Genomic DNA, 6000 nt, shown 5'->3' with positions numbered 1-6000 from the left:
ACGCTCGACAGTGGGCTAGGAAAAAAAAAAAAAAGGACAACCTGGTGAATTGTTGGGTCCTTCTAACTGATCACTTTGCAAGACCCCTCCTTCATTTTAACCAATTTTTACTATACCTCTGGGAAGATAGACCCACTTGTCCTTCACTGGAGCCGTCTGACAATTACCACATTCACTAAATATAATCAGCTATCAATAAAAAATGAATTTCATTTGTTTTTTCTGCCTAACTTCTGATAGAAAAATACCTTTGCGTCGGATAAAGAAGGCAGTAGTTAATGCTTGCTGAAGATACCAGAAAACAACTAGCAGTGACATCAGAGCTCTTCTTTACTAGGACTGAGCGTGGTTAGGCCTGATTTCATTGTTAAGAGTCCAGGGTAAGCTACTCATTACTCCCTATTCTGACATTTTGGCCAACAGTACTTGATAGGAATTGCATGTGTTAAGACACAACTTTATCACTGACCCCTCAACCCACCCCACCCCCAACCCCCAACAGCTGCACATGCTTCTTCCAGGTTTACTTGTAGCAGGCATAAATGATTCTCATATCATTAGAGAAGGAGAACTAAATGCTCAGTAGGCAGACACATGTGGGGTAGAGTGTGACTTGAAATGGATATCTTTGCTGGATTTCAAGCATGCAGTCTAATGTAGTGGCTGGTAAAAGCCTATCACAAAGCCATTTTTAGGCTCTGAATAGTTGGGTGAAAAACTAAAAGACAGTTCAAGGTAGAAATGGAAACTGTAAAGTCTGTGCCTTTCCTGAGTCTGTTTTTTTAGAGGCAAATACAGTTGGTTGCAAGAAGAACAGACTGGAAGCCTAATTGGGTTGTGGTCTGCTCTTCAATGAAGGAAGGCTCACTACCAAATGATCCAGACAAGGGCCATAACGGAGGTCTGATGGGCTGATGGAAGAAATAACTAGGAGAAGGTGAATGAAGTTTCAGTGTGTAGCTGTGTGGAAAACTCTTTTTTAAATATTGGCTAGTCTTCTATGCTAAATGCAACATTTGGGTGTTAAAAAAATGAAAAATAACTGACACCAAAAGCGACACACATTTCTTTAGTTAGAAAAAGAACTTCAATTTTTTAATTGGCCTTTACCCAGCTGAGAAACTTTGTCTAAGGCTTAGCATTCAAGATACTCTCAAGTCCTCAACATCACTCTCAACTTGACCCCAATCATTATCATATTACTGTCAATTAGCCTAGCTTATTACTGGTTGCTCTTCTTTTCAACCTCACCACACCCAATTTTTCTCTGACCTGCTTTGAAATCATTTCTGTAGTTGTATTATTAACAGTATCTAAGGAATTTCCATTATGTTAGGGAATAGTCTTCCAATATCTTCAGTGGTAAGTGGCTGCTGCTACTGCTGCTAAGTTGCTTCAGTAGTGTTCGACTCTGTGCGACCCCGTAGATGGCAGCCCATCAGGCTCCCCCATCCCTGGGATTCTCCAGGCAAGAATACTGCTTCCTGAACAATGACTGAGGCCTGTGTGGGCTTCGCAGGTAGCTCAGTGGTAAAGAATCCGCCTGCCAAACAGGAGACATGGGTTTGATCCCTGTGTTGGGAAGATCCACTGGAGGAGGAAATGGCAAGCCACTCCAGCATTCCTGCCTGAGAAATCTCATGGACAGAAGGGTCCAGCAGGCTACAGTCCACAAGGATGCAGAACAGTAAGACATGACTTAGTGATTAAACAAAAACATGTTTAGGATCACTACTTACTATTACTTTTTTTTAAATAAAATGAATTATTTTCTGCTAAAAAATTAATTCAGAAGAATTAATCCCTGATTCATAGAGTTTCAGGCATGAGTGATTTGAGTGGAAGAAGCTTTATGGAGGACAGAAGATCCTTCCTTGTACTGTTAGAATGGTATTAGGTTGGTAGCCAGCCTCTTTTGCCTACTCATAATGCCAGTCTTAGTTTTGGATCAAGAACATCTAGGCTTCATACTCAATAATTATCCCCCTACTGCCTAAGTGCTTTCCCTCCTAAATCTAAGGAAACTGCTGGCTTACCTATCTCTCTGACATGAAAATTTAAGACAAGAGAAATTTTAAGGAACTAAGACTTTAAAAAATCGCAGTGGTAGTTAGAAAGCAAGTAGATCAATATTTGTTGACTCAGGCTTTCCTATCAGATGGGGTCTACAAATTCTTGTCTAGAGGTCATATAACAAAGTAATGAAAATTTTTAGAAGACTGCAGTAGGAATCTTAACTACTATAGTCAAAGACTATCAGGGATTTTTAGAAATTCAACATCTTAAGGAGTAAGCTGAGTTAAACAACTAGCTAAGTAAAATTTTTAGTAAATGAGATACAGATAAGGAAAATTAATAATGTACATTAGGTCTACTACTAAAAGACATACACTTGTAGATGTCCATAATCAAAAATTCAGTAGTCAACTGATGTATGAAAACCAGATTTAAAAGAGAAAAACTGAACACCAATCACAATGCACCAATGGTGGTAATTACAAAAGATGGGGCTTTCCTGGTGGCTCAGTGGCAAAGAATCCTCCTGCTAATGCACGAGATGCAGGTTCCATCCCTGAGTTGGGAAGAATTCCCTGGTGAAGGACAAGGCAACCCACTCCAGTATTGTTGCCTGGAAAATCCCATGGACAGAAAAGCCTGGTGGACTACAGTCCATGGGGTTGCACACAACTTAGCGACTGACAACAACAGCTACACAACATACATTCTTTCCTGTTCCCTAACTCCTGGTCCGATTATCTGAGAGATGAAAGTTTTCCTACAGATGATCTCATATTACTGTGAATTGGTTTAGTTTTGTTTTCCCAAAACTGCTAGAGTGTGTTGGTTGCTCAGTCATATCCGACTCTTTGTGACCCCAAGGACTGTAACTGACCAGGCTCCTCTGTCCATGTGATCTTCCAGGCAAGAATAATGGAGTGGGCACCTATTTCCTTCTCTGGGCATCTTCTGGACCCAAGGATCAAACCCAGGTCTCCTGCACTGCAGGTGGATTCTTTACCATCTGAGCCTCCAGTAAAGTCTGAAACTGCTGTCTATGCCCCCAAAGTAATGCTTTTTGGAAGAAAATGCCTGTCTCCCCATGAACATAGCACAAATTTAGTGCTTTTCCTCCAATTTGCTTTGATCTAGGTCTCACACAGGAAAACTTTATTCTTGAGGTGAAAAATAACACTAATGATGTACATGGGCCAAAGACAATTGTGCTAAAATTATTAAAGACTTACTCTTATCTAGATTTACCCTAAAAATGCTAGTATATTACACTGAGGTATGAGAAAAATGCAAAAGGCATGTTCTAAAGTTCCATTTAAGGGAACCAGGTTAGTCAGTATTTCCAGAGACTAATGGAACATATAAAAATCAGACACATAAAAAGAATCAGATACTGCTTAAAACAATAAAGTAAATACATTAAAAATAGAAAATCAAGTTATTTTCCTATTCTTCTTGAGGAAAAATCCAAAAGAAGCTAACCTCCTACAGGATAAAATGAGAGTTTTCTAATTTTTTCCAGGTGTACAGGCATATGATTTTCCATTACCATTTTCCCTTTTTGCATATGATCATGATAGAAAAAGACAAATGTGGAAAAATTTTGTAGCAGAAAATAATTCATTTTGTTAAAGAAAAGAAGTAATAGTAAGTAGTGATCCTAAACATGTTTTTGTTTAGTCACTAAGTCGTGTCTAATTGTTCTGCAACTTTGTGGACTGTAGCCTGCTGGATCCCTCTGTCCATGAGATTTCTCAGGCAGGAATGCTGGAGTGGCTTGCCATTTCCTCCTCCAGTGGATCTTCCCAACACAGGGATCAAACCCATGTCTCCTGCTTGGCAGGCAGATTCTTCACCACTGAGCCACCTGGGAAGCCCGATATTGAACACAGGCCTCAGTCATTGTTCAGGAAGCAGGCTCACATGATAGATATTACTCTTCAAAGGGTCTTCCTTGTGATCTTGAAAGACCAAACAATTTGGAAATTAAGATGAAAAGGTTTTATGAGAATTAATGCTGCTAAAACAATAAGAATTCCATCCAAAAAAGAACAAAATGGGTATTTAAAACCAGGAAATTTGGAGGTTAAATATTAGTCGCTCAGTCGTGTCCGACTTTTTGCGACCCCATGGACTATAGCTTGCCAGGCTCCTCTGTCCATGGGATTCTCTAGGCAAAAATACTGGAGTGGGTTGCCATTTCCTCCTCCAGGGGACCTTCCCAATTGTACATAAAGGAGACTTCATTAATGTGCATTAGAGGATACCCCAGGTTAACTGTCATAGAAAACTGTCTCTTGAGCCTTTAAATTCTAAACCAACTCTACACCTCTGGTTGGCCGATTGTTTATTTAGATTTTAAGGTGAATGACCTGGAGCTATTTGTTTCCATCTACCTGATTGTGAATCTGGATGTTGATAAATGCTGTGGTGTTGGAGAAGACTCTTGAGAGTCCCTTGGACTGCAAGGAGATCCAACCAGTCCATTCTGAAGGAAATCAGCCCTGGGATTTCTTTGGAAGGAATGATGCTAAAACTGAAACTCCAGTACTTTGGCCACCTCATGTGAAGAGTTAACTCATTGGAAAAGACTTTGATGCTGGGAGGGATTGGGGGCAGGAAGAGAAGGGGACAATGGAGGATGAGATAGCTGGATGGTATCACTGACTCGATGGACCAGAGTCTGAGTAAATTCCAGGAGTTGGTGATGGACAGGGAGGCCTGGCGTGCTGCAATTCATGGGGTCGCAAAGAGTTGGACACGACTGAGCAACTGAACTGAATTGAAATGCTAAAACTGAATATGTATATTTCAATTAAGTCAGTTTGAGGGTGCAGCCTTTGGAATCAGAATTATTACTTATTTTATGGCTGATCTCATTCAATGGATCACTTTTTAGTGATTTTCTTAGGAACAAAATCTTAAAATGGGCCCAAAGTGAACACATCATATTATCAAAATTTATTCATATAGATGATAAACTGTTAGAAGAGCCCAGAGCATGTGAGAGATATAGGAATATTCTACTTATGAAGTAATTTTCTTCTTTTATTTCACCTAGCTGGTATACCTATTTCTTCCACAGAGCATAGGAGATACTTGTTTGATGAAACGTAATCCAGTAGAAAGATGCTGATAGCAAGATGGAGAGCCACTGCTCTACTCCATGAGATAATTACAATATTCAGTATTACCCATCACAGATCAATTAACCTAAAAAAGATGTGAGCTGGAAGTGTGGGAATTCAGGCTCTCAGATGGAATCTTGTTGGTAACTGTGCTGTGCTAATGTTTAAACTCCATCAAAACAAACAACTAATTCAAGAGAGATTGCAAATTCCAGTAGGTATGTTCATGCACCTTTTCTCGATATAACACTCTTGTCTGTTTTGGTCCATGATTTAATTATACAGCAGATACATGGTGCCTTTGGTACCTGATGCATTTAAAAATTTCAGCTGCATGTAACAAATTCTGATAAATTATCTTTTCATTTTTATTGAATTTTCTAATTTTTCCTTGTTATGGCTACTTAGATACACCCATCATTTAAAAGTTGACATTTAATTTCCAAGTTCATGGTATTTTTAATGTACCTTTGATATTAATTTTCCACTTTGATATTAATTTCTCATTTAAATGCTTTCTTCTCTGCAATCACCCTCTGTGTTTTTTGAGTCTTCTAACTGTATTGAGACTTTCAATGGCTAAGTCAAAGATTTCCCTTGTAAATTATACTTGAAAATATGTGGGTTATTTTCAAATCTTTTTATATTGACTTCTAACATAATTCCACAGTGATAAGAGAACAGACTCTGTATGATTTTAATACCTTTAGACCATGAAATTTTTGTACTTGTTTTATGTCCCTGGATATGTTCCAGTGTCTCCTAGTTTACAGTCTGCTGCTGCTGCTGCTAAGTCACTTCAGTTGTGTCCGACTCTGTGTGACCCCATAGATGGCAGCTCACCAGGCTCCCCTGTCCC

General features: G+C 39.2%; 1 protein-coding gene across 2 annotated transcripts in view; it reads right to left on the bottom strand.

Annotated features, from left to right (window-relative positions):
• Positions 1–6000, bottom strand: part of ZFHX4 (zinc finger homeobox 4) — a 185487-nt gene that overhangs the window by 1920 nt on the left and 177567 nt on the right. The window lies entirely within an intron of this gene.

The sequence above is a fragment of the Capricornis sumatraensis genome, chromosome 11 (genome assembly GCF_032405125.1).
Source record: "Capricornis sumatraensis isolate serow.1 chromosome 11, serow.2, whole genome shotgun sequence".
In the NCBI taxonomy this organism is placed as follows: domain Eukaryota; kingdom Metazoa; phylum Chordata; class Mammalia; order Artiodactyla; family Bovidae; genus Capricornis; species Capricornis sumatraensis.
This window is presented reverse-complemented; position numbering and strand designations above follow the sequence as displayed.